Raw genomic sequence first — 21,130 nt, forward strand, 5'->3', positions numbered from 1 at the left:
ACAAAGGACATCAAAAGAATGAAGAAAATTAGATATTAGATGTAAATTGGAAAGTTATTTAAATTTGCATATGGGTTTCATATGGGTTTCATGTCCCTTTAAATGGTGTCTTGGAAAACTGGTCAACTTAGTAAACATCTGATTTTAGTCTAAAAGGATTGTAACAGAAACTCTTGCCAGATAACACAATGCTTGCTCTGATTATGAGATCTAGAAATCCATGCCCATTAAAATATGTTTAAAACATACTTTTTACTTTAATGCTGCAAATTATGCTTATAGATTCTTTCATTACATAAGGGATGAGAGAGTCAGAGGGGGAGGAAGAGAGACAGAGAGAGAAAGAGACCATGGGGAGAACAACACATAAGGAGAGAGATGGATAGAGAGAGACACACACACACACAAGGGGGGGGGGAGGGATCACTGCATTTTAAAATAATAAAACAGCAGAGCTACAGAGAGTTCAGAAAGTAAGACTATACATTAGTACAGAGGCAAGCTGCTAAGTTAGTGGGTGTAAAGTTTGAGTAAACAAAATACAAAAACGACCCTGCTGTAAAAGAGTAAAAAAAACACTAAACCACATTCATTAAATTATCATTTTCACTAACAGAATCCCTTTTTAGTAAAATCTTACTTCAATAAGATGTGGCTGAAACAGTGTTCTCTGTGCCTCTCTCTTCCTGCTCTATAAGGATTCAGGAAGTGACAGTGGCACGTTCCACTGCACTTAGAGGGGAAGAACAGAACTCTATTTTTCACTTTAGCAAAGCTAGCAGGTTCACAGGACAGCAACAAAATATATGAAAGTTGTTTTTTTCTGTTTTTGTTTTGTTTTATATGATTTAACATCCAGCCCCAACCCTAAGTTCCACTTACTAATGCCTCTCGCTGGATTGGTTCAGCCCAAATAGGACTGCCTCAAATAAGCATTTAATGGGCAATGCAATGATCTTAACCACTTGCATACAGTAGGTGGCGCAGCTTGTTGTGTAATGGTGGGCAGACCTGCTTGTGCCTCTGCATTGCACAACATATAGCTGTGAGAAAAAAAAATGCTAGGGAAAAAAAATACAATTTTTTTAAAGCCAATAAAAAAAAAATATTTTTGCCCATATGAGAGGTGAAGCACTGCCTCACCTGCCTCTAGTGACTGCACATCACTGCTCTCTGCCCTCTTTTGCGCTCTCTGCCCTCTTATGCGCTCTCCTCCTCTCTTTTGCTCTCTCTCCCCTCTCTTTTGCTCTCTCTATCTCCCCTCTTTTGATCTCTCTCTCCTTCCCCTTTTCGTTTGCTCTCCCTCCCCCCCTCTCTTTTGCTGTCTCTCTTCCTCTCTCTCTATCTCCCCTCTTTTGAGCTCTCCCTCCCCCTCTCTTTTGCTGTCTCTCTCCCTCTCTTTTTTCTCTCTCTATCTCCCCTCTTTTGATCTCTCTCTCCCCCTATCTCTCTAAGTCCCTTTTTGCTCTCTCTCTATCCCCCTCTTTGGAGCTCTTTTGAGCTCTCGGCACGGCCTCCCCGGCCCCGCCCTGCCTGGCCATGCCCGTCAGGCCACACCCACATCATGCATGCGCCACGCCCACGTCCGGCCCATTAGTCACACTCTGCAGTGTTGAAGGCCAGGTGTGTTTGTCCTCGCGCACAGTGTCTACTGCGCATGACAGCTTCAGACAAACATACTTGGCCTATTATTATATAGGATGATGTTATATTCTCCAACCTCTGGGGAGGTAAATTAATTGGTAATAGTCAGCACTGATTGGCTAATATGCAAGTCTGTCAAAAGAACTGAGATAAGGGGGCAGTCTGCAGAGGCTTAAATACAAGGTAATCATAGAGGTAAAACTTGTATTAATATAACAGTGTTGGTTATGCAAAACTTGGGGAATGGGTACTAAAGGGATTATCTATCTTTTTTTTAAAAAAATGTTTCAAGTAGACTGTTCCTTTAAAGTGCTTATTATACATTTTTAAAATGTAATTGATCAAGTAGAAAGCTTTTTTTAGGTTTTGTGTGGTTTTGAACTAGAATCAAGAATAACTGTGATGGAAATTAATATCTCACTGATAAAAGTGGCTGCAACTTTTATTAGCTACAATGTTGCAATTTAAATATATCACAAACTGTCCACAGTCAAAGCATAACATTCTGATATTTACTGCATTGGAATAATGGAGCCACATTAATTCTACTAAAAGTACTGTGATTTTGCATTGTGATTGCATTAAGCTGGACTGTCCCATGATAAGTAGAGGGCCATTTTTTCACAATCTAATATTGATTTTCTAGAAAAACAGTATAAAATGTGTTGATATCAAAAAGTGCTTATCAAAAAACATTATTCAGCCAATAATTATCAAACAATATATTGTGATAGACTCCATCTTTAAAGTCTTGCTTGGTAGCCACATGTGACCCCTGGTCATGAGCAGACAAAGAGGCTGAATTATCAATCCGTCAACTATGTTGCATTCAACGGCACTAATACCCTCAACTAACATCGCGGCCGCAGACCTGAATACACTCTCCTTATTTATAAAAAAAGCTGTCAAAAAGCCGCGCACCAAGTACAGGGGGGATGAGCAGCGGGCTGTTGTTAACAGTCATCAATCTCGCTGCAATTGGGCTTTTCCCCAACTTTATTTATACCCTGTCACTAAACACCGCCACTATACTAAAATGTTTAACCCCTATCCCGCCGCTCCCGGACCTTGCCACAACTAAATCAAGTTATTAAACCCCATCCCGCTGCTCCCAGAGCCCACCACAACTCTAATAAAGTGATTAACCCCTATCCCTCTGCTCCCGGAGCCCACCGCAACTCTAATAAAGTTATTAACCCCTATCCCCCCGCTCCCGGACCCCTCCGCAACTAAATAAATGTATTAACACCTAAACCCCTGGCCTCCCACATCACTACCACTTACTAAACCTATTAACCCCAAAACCGCCAGTTCCCCCACATCGCCATAAACTAAATTAAGCTATTAACCCCTAAACCTAACAACCCGCTAACTTTACATTAAATATTAACTCATCCCTATCTTATAATAAATTTAACCTTACCTTTAGAATTAAAATAAACTATATTAAACTACTAATTAACCTACCCTAGCTATTATACTACATTTACATTAAACTATATTAAACTATTGATTAACCTACCCTAACTATTATACTAAAATTACATTAAACTAACAATTAAATTAACTATATTACATATTTAAAAACCTAACCCTACTCAAGTTATTTAAATCTATTATAAAGAATAACTAAGTTACAAAAAAATAACAACTAAGTTACACAAAATAAAAAACACTAAGTTACACACAAAAAATAATCAAATATTTAAACTAATTACAACTAATAGCCCTATCAAAATAAAAATGCCCCCCCAAAATAAAAAAAACCCTAGCCTACAATAAACTACCAATGGCCCTTAAAAGGGCCTTTTGCGGGGGCATTGCCCCAAATAAATCAGCTCTTTTACCTGTAAAATAAAATACAAACACCTCCCCAACAGTAAAACCCACCACCCCAAATAAAAACCTATCTAAAAACCTAAGCTCCCCGTTGCCCTGAAAAGGGCATTTGTATGGGCATTGCCCTTAAAAGTGCATTTAGCTCTTTTTTAGCCCAAAGCCCCTAACCAACCTAAAATTAAAACCCACCCAATAAACCCTTAAAAAAAACTAACACTAACCCTCGAAGATACAGTTTTTGAAGAGCGGACATCCATCCTCATCCAAGCGGCAGAAGTCCTAAGCAAAGCCGGCAGAAGTCTTCATCCAAGCGGGCCGAAGTCTTCATCCAAGCGGGCAGAAGTCTTTATCTAGACGGCATCTTCTATCTTCATCCACCCGGCACGGAGTGGCTCCATCTTCAAGACATCCGGGCAGAGTATCCTCTTCTTCCGACGTCTCTTGAAGAATTACGTTTCCTTTTAAATGACTTCATCCAAGATGGCGTCTCTTATATGTTGCAATCAGCCAATAGGATTGAGCTTTCATCCTATTGGCTGATCCAATCAGCCAATAGGATTGAACTTGCATTCTATTGGCTATTCCAATCAGCCAATAGAATGTGAGCTCAATTAAATTACAAATTAATGCCTGGATCCATGACTAAAAAGTTATAAAACATTGGTTACAATCTAAAAGTTAATAAAAACGAGGACAGAATGTTGACAGAGCTGCACAATAAACAATATGTACTCTAAGAAATATATGTATCCTAATATGTCATGTGAATAATTATAACGTAAAGGTACATCCGGCGAGTTAGTAACAAAAAATGCAATTAAGTGATGGAAAAACAAATAATGGAAAGTTCATCAAATAGTTCATCAAATAGTTCCTCAAGTGTAAACAGTTCTCCTATAACATGATATATCCAAAGTGCGAGTGCAAAAATAAAAATGTTGAAAAAATAGTGAAAAATCTCCAATAGTGTTTGTATATGCAAAAGTGTTGGAAAAATAGTAAAAAAATCTCCAATGGTGTTGATGTGTACAAAAGCAAAAAAATGAAATAAAATCACAAAAGCAAAAACAGTGAATAAGATCAAAGATCAAAAATTGTGTCCAAAAAGATAAAACTATTGTGTTGATATTAATCAAACAATGATAATAAGATGATGTAAGATCATATGTTACATCACAGATTTCAACTTTTGCCAGTCTGTAGGCTTTGATAAATGGGTCGAATCAAGCTCACCACAATTACGCTGCGGAATTCGGCGTATTTGCAGTTGACGGCTTGATATATATCCCTCATAGTCTGGGATTAGCTGAGTCATGAGACTGCTGCTGATTGGTTCACCAGTCGTGTGTGCTTGGGGCATGCACTCTGAGGTTTCCAAGCAGGACTTTAACTTTGCAGGGGATTAACACAGAGACTTGCACATTCAGTAGTGCTAAATGAAATTTCTTTATGTAACTATTACACTACAATGTTACTTTAATTCAGTGGGTGGAACAGGCAGGAGGAAAGACAGGTCAGAGCTTTAAATATGTGACAATATGGGAGCAGTATTTTAAGAGTGTTGTCCGTTAATTGTAAGCTTTTTAATGAAACTTTGGCTAATATGCTAATTCACTGTACAATTATGGCAGTTCAGGTGAACAGGTTAGGTAAATCAGACATAAACAGTCATGAAGGATATACCAAACAGAAATAAACATTGACACATTAGCTAAGTATAGGCATATGCTTGTATACACTGACTATGGGCCAGATTACAAGTTGCATCCTAAATTTTCTTCCGCTCGCACTGTGCTCAAGTTAAAATATTAGCGCTGCTGAATTTGTGCACGTATTACAAGTTGAAAGGAAAAAGTTAGTGCCCTAGCAAAAAACTCAGGTGCGCTAACTTCAGGAGTTTGGATATTGCGACCGCACTAACTTCTGCTCGCAAAATAACCCAACAATGCACTAGATCAACTGAGCTAAACCCTAAGGTGTGTTAGAAATACTTTATGTTCTTTGCATAGAAGAAAATGTTCTTTTTCAAAAACCATTTTTATATATATATATATATATATATATATATATATATATATATATATATATATATATATATATATATACACAGTTTATATATGAATATTTCTTGTAAAATATATATCTACATAAAAAAAAATTGATATCACATGTTTCAAGGTATTTTCCTGGAAAGGGCTTAAAAACGTATATACTGTAGATGTCTATATATGTGTGTATATATCTATGTATGAGTTTACATACATATTTACACATATAAACACATAAATATACATATACATCAGGGGCATCTTTTGGCCTAGCCCAACATTGCCTGTGTTAAGGGCAGCAGATTTAGGGAAGATGGGGGGCGGGACTTTATGATTAGCTGCCAGGGCTGCATTAGGGGGTGACAGAGGCTGCTCGCTGTGCAAAAAGTTCCCTACCACCTTCTTCTCTTCAGGTTCATAGAAGCATAATGGGGTTGCCATCCTGCTTTGTGGTAATGCCCCCTTACAACATTTGCAAACAGTAAAGGACCCAGAAGGTAGTTTTATCATAGTAGTGGGTTTGATGTATGGGTGCCCAGTTACACTGGTAAATGTTTACTTCCCCAATCAGTCCCAGCATATATTCCTTAAAAAAGTAGCCAAATTCTCCTTTGTCAGAAGGGCATTTTAGTTAGGGGTGTTTATACGTACTCATTGAAGGCAGGATTGACAACTCGGGAATCTTCTTGTGTATGTAAAAAAACCTTTCAAAAACGTTTTGCTCAACTGTAGAGTCTATGCATCTATGATTCCTAGTGTAGTCTCAATCCAACATACAAGGACTTCACCTTCTGCTCGCACCCCCAAAATTCATACTCCCAAATTCATTACTTCTTCTCAGACCAGCTGGGCCTTTCTCTGGTGAGATCAGTCAGGATCCTATCTATCACATGGTCAGACCACACCACAGTTCTTTATACCATAAAATGGATGAAGGCCCTGGTTTCTCCTTTCAGTCAGTGGAGACTAGATGACCTTTTGTTAGATGATGTCCTTATAAAGTCCTTTGTTAAATGGTTCAGAAGGTGTGCGCAAAACGACAATCTTGAAGACACACAAATGTGTTATCTGGGGCAAGTTTATAAAATTTAAGGCCAAGCAATAGCAGACGCAAAGAGCTTATTACAACTCTCTGCTACATAAATTGTCTGTCCTTGAAACTTAACATAAAAAAGCCCCTTGACAGCAACATCACTATATCCTTTGTGTAGGCAAGGACCGCCATCATACATTATTTACTTGCCAAGCACCAGCAAAAGGCCCTATTCTGAAAAGAATAATTTTATGTATCCAGAAATAAGGCTGGACAGTAGCTTGCTTTTTTATTGTGACTGAAGACATTTGTTCACTGCCTCCAAGACTCAGAAGGGAAGATCAAGGCACACAGTATTACCATAGCTGAGTCATTTCGCAAATATTATGCTTTGCATTATAACTTCCTAATAGCACCCCTGGTCTTCGGAGTGAAGATCATACTTTAATGCTTTCTGAATATCTGTCACATTTAAAGCTTCCGATTCCTCACCTGACACAAGTTTTAATTTCTTGGACGAAATGTAAAACTTCATAGCTTCTATGCTTAAGGCTTATGTGATTGTCCTATCCAAGCCCGGTAAAACACCCAATAGACCAGAGAACTGTTATCCCAATTCCCTCTTAATTACTGACATTAAAATCTTTGGGAAAATACTGGCAGACTGCATGAATAAATATTTACTCCAGTTAATATCTCCAAACTAAGTGGGTTTCATCCATGGGAGGGAGGCGAGGGATAATACCCTGTGAGTCCTACAGCTGATGGCCTATGCTAGAAATCACAACATCCCATGGTCTTAGTTTCTACTGACGCTGAGAAAGGGTTTGATAGGGTTAGCTGGGATTTTCTCAAAGCTACCCTGTCACATATGAATTTTGGGGAAAATATTATCCAAAAAATATTCTCCTTATATACAAAAGATACCATTATCTTTAGTCAGGTGTAATTTACATTCATGAAACAATGTTAGTGTGATGGCAGCAGAGAGGTGACTAAGATGCAGGTTACAAAGTGAAAAGCTTGCAGTAAATAGATTGGTGCCCTCTCTTTTTCCCTCATTTACTTCCCTTCCACCTCATTTCCGTTTCCACCTTCTTCCCACCCCTTTTTTTTTATTTTTTCTCTTTCCCACCACCTCACGCCTCACATTCTAAAGTTATTTTCAGCAGCTTAAATAGTATTACAGTATGCCTAAAGTGCTAGCAAATTTACTGTTTTTTTGCTCATTGTACCTTATATTCTAACTGAAAATACACTTAACTTTGTTTTATCATTCCATTATTTCTATGGTTATATAGATTTTTTTTAAATGTATTATTAAAATTAATTTAAATGAGCTACATCATCAACCCCATTAAATATGCTGATTTGAGACCTCCAAGAGACTATTGAATGGGCACTAGTTGCCTACATCAAGGACTGCAAACTGCAACTGAACCAACACAGACTTTTTTCCATTTAAATAGATTAACTGCAGTGCTTATTATAATCTGCAAAACAAACGACAAAGCCCTTTTTGTTTTCATTTTCCCAATCTCACAAAATAAGTTTTAAATGCTCTGATTTATTTTCATTCTGAGAATAGCCCTTGTTCTAATACCTAGAAATGAAAAATAATAAGCTGTCATCTATAATGACTCTTCCTTCTAAGTATATTAAAAGTGAGACCCAGATAAGTCTTTACTAAAGCTAAGCATCAAATACATAAATAAATAAATAAATAAATAAATAAATAAGGAGAAATTGCCATGACATATGTTACTTGTGACACCCAGTGCTGAACTATACTCTCTAGAATCTGCAAGCAAAGATATGTTTTCACAAATATTACATAAACACCTGGTAGGTTTGTGGTGAGCTTCTCAAAATGTGTGGGAACATTCCTTAATTTAATTTACATAAGATATCATCTCATATGTTCCGCTAGAGAATATTTTAATGTTGACAGTACTATTTCTATGTCTGGTATGTGAGTTTGGATTAATCAACTATGAGATAGGTCTTTTCATCTACATTATCATTTTGTAAAATACTATCCGCTAGATTTAGAGTTTTGTTGGTAAAGACCTGCGGTGCTAACGAGGCTTTTTTTTCCAGCGCACCCTTAAGACAACGCTGGTATTACGAGTTGTCTGAATGGCCTCGTTAGTCTCAGAAAAGTGAGCGTTGAGCAAATTTAGCTCCACTTCAACCTTCAATACCAGCGTTGCTTACGGTAGCAGTAAGCTGGAAAAACGTGCTTGTGAACGATATCCCCATAGGAAACAATGGGGCTGAGTTGGCTGAAAAATAACCTAACACCTGTAAAAAAGCAGCGTTCAGCTCCTAACGCAGCCCCATTGTTTCCTATGGGGAAACACTCTCTAAGTCTACACCTAACACCCTAACATGAACCCCAAGTCTAAACACCCCTAACCTTACACTTATTAACCCCTATTCTGCCGCCCTCGCTATCGCTGACACCTACATTATATTATTAACCCCTAATCTGCCGCTCCGGACACCGCTGCAACCTACATTATAACTATGAACCCCTAATCTGCTGTCCCTAACATCGCTGACACCAATATTATATTTATTAACCCCTAATCTGCCCCCCTCAATGTTGCCGCCACCTACCTACACTTATTAACCCCTAATCTGCCGACCGGACATCGCCGCCACTATAATAAATGTATTAACCCCTAAACCGCCGCACTCCCGCCTCGCAAACACTATAATAAATTGTATTAACCCCTAATCTGCCCTCCCTAACATCGCCGCCACCTACCTACAATTATTAACCCCTAATCTCCCGCCCCCAACGTCGCCGCTACTATAATAAAGTTATTAACCCCTAAACCTAAGTCTAACCCTAACCCTAACACCTCCCTAACTTAAATATAATTTAAATAAAATTAACTAAATTTACTATAATTAAATAAATTAATCATATTTAAAACTAAATACTTACCTATAAAATAAACCCTAATATAGCTACAATATAACTAATAGTTACATTGTAGCTATTTTAGGATTTATATTTATTTTACAGGCAACTTTGTATTTATTTTAACTAGGTACAATAGCTATTAAATAGTTAATAACTATTTAATAGCTACCTAGTTAAAATAATTACCAAATTACCTGTAAAATAAATCCTAACCTAAGTTACAAATACACCTAACACTACACTATCAATAAATTAAATAAATTACCTACAATTAGCTAAAATTAAATACAATTAAATAAACTAAACTATAGTACAAAAAAAAGAAACACTAAATTACAGAAAATAAAAAAAATTACAAGAAATTTAAACTAATTACACCTAATCTAAGCCCCCTAATAAAATAAAAAAAGCCCCCCAAAATAATAAAATGCCCTACCCTATCCTAAATTACAAAGTAATCCACTCTTTTACCAGCCCTTAAAAGGACTTTTTGCAGGGCATTGCCCCAAAGTGATCAGCTCTTTTACCTGTAAATAAAAATACAATACCCCCCAACATTACAAACCATCACTCACATACCCCTACTCTAAAACCCACCCAAACCCCCCTTAAAAAAACCTAACACTAACCCCCTGAAGATCTCCATACCTTGAGTCGTCTTCACCCAGCCGAGCCGAATTCTTCGTCCAAGCGAGGCAGAAGAGGTCCTCCATTCGGTTGAAGTCTTCATCCAAGCGGGGCAGAAGAGGTCTTCCTTCCGATTGAAGTCTTCATCCAAGCGGTATCTTCTATCTTCATCCATCCGGAGCGGAGCAAATCCCATAGAAAAGATAGGATACGCAATTGACGTAAGGGGATCTGCGGTAGCCTCGAGTCACGGAAAGAAAGTGAGCGGTAGACCCTTTCCTGCGTGACTCTAAATACCAGCGTTAGATAAAAAGCAGCTTTAGGACCCCTTAACGCTGCTTTTTAAGGCTAACGCAGAACTCTAAATCTAGGCGTATGTGAATACAAGGAGTTTGAACTTCATTTTTTTAAAATTTGTTCCATTTTATATAATAAACTGATAAAAATTTTCACAGGATGCCCAACTGGTCTCCACAGAAAAATTAAAGGGACAGTCAACTTTCCTGAAGTACATCACTCTGACCCCGCCAAGCAAGGTCAGTCCAGCCCCAAAAAATACCAGGCAATCCTATGAAAAAGGAGCATGACAACCCCAGACGATCGTTTCAGCCTCGTCATTTAGGTCCAGCCAAATTCTAAGCACATTGGGCAAGAAAACCATGTATGGTTTCCCCCATCAGCCTTAGAAAGACATCCCCAGGGTCATATTTCAAATACATACAGAAAGAGAATTTCTCTACCTGAAACGAACATCAGCTAAGTAGCTAGTTCTATAGGGAGTTACCACCTGGGAGCAGCCTCTTTTAGCCCAATTGTGCCTTTCACAGAGTAGAACTTTCCTGAAGGTTATCAGTTTGATCCTACCTAATAAGTTCAGCCCTGAAATACCAGGCAAAATTTCATACTTATCTACTGCCATTTCTTACTAGTCCAGCACTAGTGGAAGTTCCAATCTTGTATAATATACTGTATGTGATTCACAGACAGGGGCCTCACAATTAATTACTTATGAGACATTCCTTTTCAGGCATAGGGCCCGATGATCTAACATTCTCACCTCTGGCATGATTATCTAACAAGTCACGTCAGTCCTGTGAGGTTCCTCAAACTATTTTACATAGGTCAATTTTAGCTTGAGAACTGTTTATTTTATTATGCAGAGTAATGGATGAAACACGTACATTACAAAACAGTCCTCACATCCCCCCTCAAGATTTTGTGTGACTTCTCTCCATGCTGGTGAGTTTTTTGATTGTCAGACCTATAATCTCAACCTTAAAAACTGTTTTAGTAACATCTACAACATTGCTTATATACGTTAGTTCAAATAAATTTAAAGTTATGTTGCTCTATTACAGTCACTCAGACCTTTGGGACATCTCAATTAAACCTTTGGAGAGTCAGATGAATTCATAAGTAAGCCAATTTTGGAAAAGAGCCAATACAATGATATCAAGATACTGGATACAAAAAAGTCAAATCGTAGTATGATTTTAGAGGACTCTCATACACAATTTTATTTATTTATGACATTATTTCCATTTGAGTTTGTTACCTTTTGATGAATGGTCAAATAATCGATTAATTTAACTATATTATGTTAAAATAATCAAATAATTTAACTATATTTACTTTTAAAATGTTTTTGTTTAGGGATTTTAGCTTCTACAGTTTAGTGTCACTTTTATTATCCAATAACACTCTTGTCACTTCTTTTTATTAGAGAGGTGTGGACGGCTTGAACAGGTGATAGACAACAGAACCCCATTGATATCTTCAAGACTTGTCATCCTCTATTTCATGCGAAAAGCATGTCCTAGATAGCATGTGAAGGGCTGCCAACTTTATGATTTCTAGGACAATATGGCGCCTCATAGCAGATAGGTACGAAAAGTGAAATGTACAACAAACATCAGGCGAGGACAGTAAAATAGATATGTTAGAAAGCTTTTAGTATTGCTTAGTTATTACAGTTAAATAAAAGGTTATAGCACTTTATGCAAAGAGAAAACACACGTAATATGTTTACATTAGTTATCTGAATTCTATGAAAGCAATGCTGTTTTTCTATTCACACAATTCTAATCCAGACCACACAGTAAAAAGCTTTATAACAGATATTGGATAATTATTTAGAGAATTAATGTAAGCCTGATATGAAGACAATATTTTTTTTATTATATAATGTCTTAAGTATATACTAGATTTTTTTAATTTTCAATTTGTTTCTTAAATTTGACAGCTTTCTTTTCAGTGAGAATAGTTTCTATTTTTATGTTATTCGAAAGGAATAACATAAAAATGTTATGTGGTAAAGATCTTGCATACTTGATTGACTAGACTCAATAGTTTACAAGTGGTGCATGAGTGTTTGTGTGTGAGCAATATTAGAATATCACGGGCACGTTAATTTGCACGTATTACAAGTTGAAAGTAAAATCGAATTAAACGTGCGCCGGGTTAGCGTGACTGAGGACCTCACATAACGATTAACAGCTGTATAAAAGGCCTTCTAAAAATTATTTTTATTGTTAGCCGTTATCAAAATTACTATTAATATATAAAGTGCAACAGTACCAATTAAAAAGAGAAGACCTCAATCCTGACCGGCTTTGTCGAAGGTCTTCTCTTTTAAAATGGGACTGATGCACTTTATATATTAATAGTAAGTTTGATAACGGCTAACAATAAAAATTATTTTTGGAAAGCCTGCTATACTAGTTTAATAATAGAAGATAATAGTAATCTGCGGTTACATGGTTACATCTTATCAATAGAATATATATTTACTATAACTGAGTGTATCGAAACATTTGTTGTGTGACTGTAACCGCCGTAAATATATAATTACTCCTGTTATACCACTATTAATCAAATTGGCAACATATATTATAATTGTGGATACACAATCCCTATTATAAATTTAAACTATACATAGAAGGTGTAATTTCTTTATTCAAATAGGGTAAAAGTCATTTTAATTGTGCCTTGGTTTGTGTATAATACTAAATTCCAGATTCAGAGTCAAGGTGGTCCTGGGGGGGGGGGGGAGAGTCAGTGTGGTTCTGACATGAGACTGGTTAGTTTAAGGGTGTAGCTGAGTGGTCTGTGGAAAGAGTTGTATGAGTCTAGATAATGTGGTCACTGAATTCACTTTTACATACGTAGGAGAATATGGGACAGCAGAACAAAGCATCTGGTCCTGAACCATCATGCAAATGTGTCATGGTTGAGAGCTCTCAAGCTTTAAGCTCTTAATTGCAAGGTTTTCTTCTAAGTCAATATTGGTTTGTGTTTGGCTTATGTATACTGTACTCAGTATAACATTTTGCATAGCCCAGCAGTATAATGTGAAACATATGTTGTACCTGTACTTTGTTAAACCTGTATCAGTTGATAACAAGTCAAAATGAGGCCGTGAGAAAGTCATACTGAAAATGATATCGACACATTCAAGATAAACAGGCTCCAGGCAGGTTACAGGAAAGAGCATGCATTAGAATGAATAATATGATAAGAAATGGTTTTCTTTACCATATTACTTATAAGAAGGAATACATGAGAATATTGTACAACAAAAACAAGTGAACATAACAAGGACTTAGTAGTTAACAGGGTTATATACCACACTGTGACAATGTTCTTCCATTTAAGAATCAGCCAGCTTGTATTAAGTACCTGACATTTGATAACACTCATACACTGCTTTATGTGATTCAATGCTTTGAGTTAGTAAATGAGCAAGAGTATATTTTCATCAGCCTACAACATTAAACCTACCAGACAAGCCAGTCATATTACAGAGATCTCACTGTACTCTGGTTCTGGTCAGTCTGTAATTAGTCTGCCAACCTGCAAATCATTAATGGGCTTAAGACAACATAGATTATGTAAGTACCTTTTACACTGCACCAAATAATAGTTTATACCTCCTTGTTATATAATAATAGCGTGTGCATGAGGAGTGTTTCATGTTTTCAATGTATTCATTTTCTCTAATAGAGGAAACTAAACAGGAATATATATAATCATTAATAACTTCATTTCTTATTATTTCAGAAATTCTTTAGCATGCTGCTTTTTCCAAAGAATAAGTTTAGCAATAATGGTAATATTATTGATGAAGTGCCAAACGCAATGGCCATGATAAATAAGAAAATTAAACCAGTTACAACTGACTGATACAGCACATATCTTTGTAGATTCCCCTGCTAGTGGGCTAAGTGTACTAACATAAAATTAGTAGTATAGAATATTATACACAATTAAGCACTGCATTGAAAAAGTTCTTAATACAAAATAAATGTTTTAAAACCATTTTATTTTTCACTCCAGTGACATACCCATTGAAGCCTAGAGTATATTTATTGTGTGTCCTTTTCTGTAGCCAGTTAGGGACACATATAAGTTAGTCCCTCAATTGATTAAATAATCACTGCGGATCATGTTCTAAGGTAAGGGTCAGAATTCTACAAGATGCACCCTAGCCTCTCTTGGGGTAGTGGAATAAACACAGTTTTCAAACTTAAATAAAAAAACAAAACAGGCACATGAAACACTGTACACCAGAGGGCAACAAGTCTAATCTGCACATAAAGCTTGGACTTTTACATTATTTTAGTCAATGTAAATAAATACCCTGTAGCTTTAAAGGGCCATAATACCCAAATGTGGAAACACTTGAAAGTGATGCTGCATAGCTGGTAAAAGCTGACTAGAAAATATCACCTGAACATATCTATGTAAAAAAGAAAGATATTTTCCCTTTTAAAGTTTCTCAGTAGCCACATCCCATTGTAAAGGACTTCTAAGCAGCAAATCAGTATATCTGTCCCGGGACAGCGGAAGGAGCGAGCTTACGTGCACTCTCATCTTATTTCACTATTCAGTGTAAGGAAGTTTACAATGAAATCTCATGAGAGTTAAGTGAAATCTCATGAGATCACAGTAAAAGAGTTCATGACCTCAGCACTGCTGATGCTAATTGGCTGCTGATCATTTCATATTATTTTATTTTTTGACTTGCAGCTGGCAGCAGCTGAGTATAACTTTTTACACAGAACTTACTCTACTGAGCTGAGGAGATTGTGAGGTAAAATATCTTCCTTTTTTACATAGAAATGCTCAGGTGATATTTTCCTCTCAGCTTTTTACAGTTACACTGCATCAGTTTCAAGTGATTTAGCATATGAGTATTATGTCCCTTTAATTGCTTTTGTGCTGATTGCCTGCCTCATCACATATTTTCACATGACATTCCCTAATACCTCACAATCAACATCTTTATGCCCGCAGTCCCTACAAGCTTTTTTTCTTTCTTAACTTGACCACTAAGTCTTCTTGTTACCTAATGTCCTCCGCACCTTCAATGGCCAGTACATGCAGTTTTTATTGTCAGAGTCTGTGTTTATTCATCGATCATGCAACACCTCTGCCCCTCCTCATACACTTCACCATCTCACACATGCACTGCTTATACTCTCCTAGTCACTTATTTTCATTTTCCCCTGCACCCTCAATGACACTTTTTTCTTCCTTTCACCTCCCACTTCCCCTAATTCACTTCATCACTTTCATTTACTCTCTGAGTAACAATTTTTTTTTAAAACCAGATTTGCACATTTTCACTCCTCGGGCAACTTTGTAGTCATCTAATGTTCCTCTTTATTTAAGATCAATCCCTTTAATAAATTGTGGGCTGTGGTATAATTAAAGAAACAAAACAAAGTATAACCTATGCATGGTATATACTTGACAAAAAATCCCCTGCATTCTGCAGTATATTGAATGTATTGTATATGTGAACTATAATCTACTCTACTCTGCTTTGTTACATGGGAACTTAAACACACACTCCTCACAAATAACACTTACATTTTAGCTTTCCTCTATAATTAGCAGGATCATGAAGTTCATAAGAACTCTAAGGTGCACTTTATGCTCCAATGATTATTATTATTACTGCTATTATTAATATTATAATCATCATTGTCCGTATTTGTAAAGCACTGACAATTTACAATATTGCTGGTTATGCAACGAGTAAAATGACTAGAACAAACAAATTAATACAGTAGGGGTGCGCCCTAAGTAATATGGTGGCCCTAAGGGAGAAGTCAAATTAGTACTATGGTGGCCAAAATATGGTCAGGAGGTATAACTGGAAAAAGTACAGACTCCTCCTTGGACAGAGGCGAAAATTGACGAGAGAGGGCATCAGCCCTAAGATTCTTACTACCAGGCAGGTAGAAAACCACATAATTAAACAGAGACAAAAATAGCGCCCATCTGGCCTGTCGGGCGACAAACATTTTGCTTCGGATAGATAAGTCAAATTCTTGTGGTCAGTAGGCTAGTACCCTCGAGAAGGTGCCTCCATTCCTTGAGTACCAAAATTATGGCCAGTAATTCCCTGTTGCCATTTTCATAATTGCACTCCGCCGGAGACAATTTCTTAGAGAAGAAACTGCACAGATGCAAGGAACCATCAGACGTAGGACGTTTAGACAAGAGGGCACCTACTCCAGTCTCAGATGCAACGACCTCAAGAACAAAAGGCAGGACAGGGTTAGGATGAGCCAGAACTGGAGCGGCAGCAAAGGCAGTCTTAAAACTCTCAAAAGCCTTATTGGCAATAGGTGACCAATGGAGTGGATCATTTGCCTTACGGGTCATGTCAGTGATAGGTTTGACTAAGGAAGAAATGTTTTTAATAAACATCCTATAGTAAAAAACGTTGAATAGAGTGAAGACCAACCGGGCGAGGCCACTGCAGGACTGCAGACAACTTTTCAGGATCCATGGAGAACCCTGAAACAGAGATTACATAATCTAGGAAGGTTACTTGAGTCTGATGGAGCTCACATTTCTCAAGTTTACAAAACAGGCCATTCTCATGCAGTCTCTGAAGTACCCATGTAACATCAGAACAATGAGCCTCAAAAGTGGGTGAATGTATGAGGATATCATCTAAGTACACCACAACACACTGTTGCAACATATCTCGTAGGACATCATTAATATATTCCTGGAAAACAGCTGGAGCATTACATAGGCCAAAGGGCATTACAAGATACTCATAATGCCCGCTCCTGGTGTTAAATGCTGTTTTCCATTCATGGCCCTCCTTAATCCTAACGGGATTGTATGCTCCTCTCAAATCAAGTTTAGAAAAGACCATAGCTCCCTTGAGGTGGTCAAAGAGTTCCGTAATAAGCGGAATAGGGTAAGCATTCTTAATGGTAAGACGATCAAGTCCCCTATAATCGATGCATGGTCTTAACTCGCCACCCTTTTTCTTCATGAGGAAGAAGCCAGCCCCTGCAGGAGAGCAGGATTTGCGGATGATCCCCTGTGACAGAGCATCGGCAACATACTCCTCCATAGCACATATCTCTGCAAACCGAGAGAGGGTAAACCCGTCCCCGAGGAGGAATAGCTCCGGGTTGCAGGTCTATGGCACAATCGTAAGACCAGTGAGGAGGCAACGTACCAGCATGCACCTTATCAAAAATGTCTTGGAACTCTCAGTACTCATCAGGCAAGTGAGATACCAAAGAAGTGCACAGGACTTTGACTTGTTTCCGAAGACAAGTGGAAATACATTGCGGAGACCATGACAATATTTTGGACCTACGCAAGTCGAGAATGGGATTGTGCTTTTGGAGCCAAGGATAACCCAGAACAACCAGAAAATGTGGAGAGTTAATCATCTGGAACTGGAGGGTTTCAAAATGGAGAGCCCCAACAGCCATGGATAACAGAGTGGTTTCATGAATAACGAGTGCAGGCTGAAGGGACATGCCACCAATGGCCTCAATAGCAAGTGAAACGGACTGAGGCAGTACAGGAATGGAGTGCTGTGATACAAAAGCACTGTCAATGAAATAGCCCGTAACACCGGAGTCAACAAGAGCCTGGGTGACTATGGAGGAGTCCACCCAGGAAAGGACAACTGTGACCAAAGGTTTCTCATTTAGTGGTTCCCGGGATGAGGATGAACCACCCAACCGGCCGTGTAGGACAAGACTTTAAAAGGTGGCCCTGTAACCTGCAATAGAGGCAGAGCCCCTCCCTCCTCCTAAAGGCCCTCTCCGCCACGGAGAGATGCGTGAATCCCAACTGCATCTTCACAGCAGTACCTGGTGACTCGGGACCAGGAGACATGGGAGGAGAGGGAGGCATGGGTGGGAACGATAACGTAGGAGACAATGGAACAGGAGGCTTCCGCAAGCGCTCCTTGAAAGAGGGCCTCTCTCTGAGTCTGATGTCAATAAGGATTAAAAAAACACCAAAGCCTTAGGATCCTCTGGTAAATCTCTGGCAGCAACTTTGTCTTTAATCGCATCAGAGAGCCCATGAAAGAAGGCGGCAACAAGGGCTTCATTGTTCCAACCAACCTCTGTGGCAACCGTATGGAACTCAATGGCATACTGAGCAACAGATCTCGTACCTTGCTGAATGGACATGAGTCATTTGGCAGCAGAGGAGGAGCAAGCCGGAACATCAAATACCGTTGAAAGGAGGCCACAAATTCAGGGTAATTAGAAATAACAGGTTTATTAGTCTCCAACAAGGGATTAGCCCAGGTAAGAGCCGTGTCAGAGAGTAAAGAGATGAGAAATCCCACCTTAGCTCTGTCAGAGGGCAACGAATGAGGTAACGTCTCAAAGTAAATGCCCACCTGGTTCAAAAACCCTCTGCACTGATTAGGATCGCCTCCATAATGCTGAGGTAGAGGTGCAGAACCAGACATGCTCCTGGTAGGACTAGGTGCAGCAGTGGAAACAGGAGCAGCCATAACTTGTGGGACACTCTGGTCCAAATGTGCAGTGCGAGTCAGCAGGGTTTGCAGGGCTAGTGCAAATTGATCCAAGCAGAGATCCTGTTCATCTATCCTGGAAAAGATGGTAGGTAAAGGTGGATTATTAGCACCATTAGGATTCATGGCCCTTGCATAATGTCAGGGTGCCAGGAATCAGACTGAGATGAGAAGTGCAAAAATAATCACACCTTTATTAATAACAAAAATAATAAAAAGTCCATAAGTCAAATAACAAGCCAGGAGTAAAAACCGGAGCTGGTAGTCAGACGAGCCGAGTCAGGAACCAAAGTGAGTAGTCAGACGGGCCGGAATCAGGAACTAGGAAAACAGGAAAGTCAGGAACAATCCAGGGATCAGGAACCAGAAGAGACGTCAGACTAGCCAGGTAATACACAGGAACTGGAACACAGGCACTCACAAACAGGTCTGAGACAACGCAAGGGCAAAGCATACTGAACAGAGGCCCTTTAAATAATAAGTGATGACATCACAATTCTGAGACTGCAACCTGTCTCACACTGATGATGTACAACAGCCATAAGAGGGTGTGCAGGAAATGAGCAGCATCACACACTCTGCACCAGATTCAGCAAGAAAAGGTGAGCAAAATGGCTGCCAGCAGCACATGGCAAACAAAGCATGGAAAAAACCCCGACAGGTGCAAGGTGTTAATCCTTTAAAAGTATTTTTTGTTACATCTAAAAGCTTATTTCAAAATGGTTATTATCTACTGATTTCTTCCATACTTGTGGTGTGTCACTGCCCATCAATATAATGGTGAGAGTTGTCCTTATCAGCCAGTAAGCGACAAGAGAATGCACAGTTTAAAATGGAAGTAAATCAGAACGTTAAAAACTGCATGCTCTGAATCATTATGAAAATTGAATTTGTACTTTAGAGTCTCTTTAAAGGCAGCTTTAAGATATGCACAAGTTCAGCTTTATTGGATTTGTGGACTGTTGAGCTAATACTTGGCAAAAAAATTAAAGGATAAAAAAAGAACAATTAATTTAATGCAGATGCTTCAATAATCTCTAGTAGATCATGATATTAACAAAATAGGAAGTCTCCCTTGGCAGCAATGGTGTAAATTGGAAAGATATTGCTGGTAGGGTTGTAGTTATAGAGTCAATTTCATTAGAGAGTAGGATAATCAGCACAGTGCTTTGATGCAATGTTAAAACCAGGTGACACAAATGAAAACCATTAGGGTAATAAGTGCTTTAGTGAATAGTCCATGCTTTGATGTATAATGCAATAACAGTAAAATTGTTCTATGTGACTGTAGTGTGAAGTTAGATACACAGAACTGTTAGGTACAATGTTTCTTCATTATCATATGTGATGTCACTGAATTCAATGTGTAACTAGCAGTCATTGATGATATGACATCTGTTGTGATGTATGATGTCAGCACCCTCAGGATGGATGTATATTTCACTCAACACATCCCTGACAGGTTAATCTGGCAAATTGGTAGCTGGCTTGGCTATATAATGACAAGTTGTCTGTCCTGTTTGAAAGCTTCTTGTGTGATGGGATTGGTTTCTTAATCGACAGCTTCCTGCCGTGGCAAAGTGCTGTTTGTTTGGTGGTCTAAACTGACTGGTTGCTGGCTAGCCAGATGTCTCTAGTGTTTCAGATACTTTTTTAATTATTACTTTGAGTAGCTGGCTGTGCATAGACTTGCTGATTGGTTGGCTGCCCAGGTGACTTGCCTACTGGAAATTACTAGACAATTATCTGGTTAATTTACTTACTATCTGTATGGCAGTCTTATTGGGAGGGGCTGGCTTTCTGGATTGGGTGTTAATCATCTAGCAAAGAAATTCTCTTAAATCCAAACCAGATTAATCAACTACCCACTACAACAAGTCAAAAATAGAAATAAGGTATTGTAAGGAAAATAATTCCCCAAAAGTGAGATTTTAAGCCAATAAAGTGATTCCAGTTGATAATATTAAAACTAGATATATCCCAAAAGAAAACTCTCAGAATGAAAAGTGCACAATAATAAACAATAATTTATCAAATTAAACCAAAACTATTACAAATCACACAAATACAGAACATTTCGCTAAATCAATCAATGGGCAACTTAATTCTGTACCCCAAAATTGACTATAAACTAAAAAAATAGCACAACAAATCTATGCAATAGCGTGCTAACACCTTGAGAT

The sequence above is a fragment of the Bombina bombina genome, chromosome 6 (genome assembly GCF_027579735.1).
Source record: "Bombina bombina isolate aBomBom1 chromosome 6, aBomBom1.pri, whole genome shotgun sequence".
In the NCBI taxonomy this organism is placed as follows: Eukaryota; Metazoa; Chordata; class Amphibia; order Anura; family Bombinatoridae; genus Bombina; species Bombina bombina.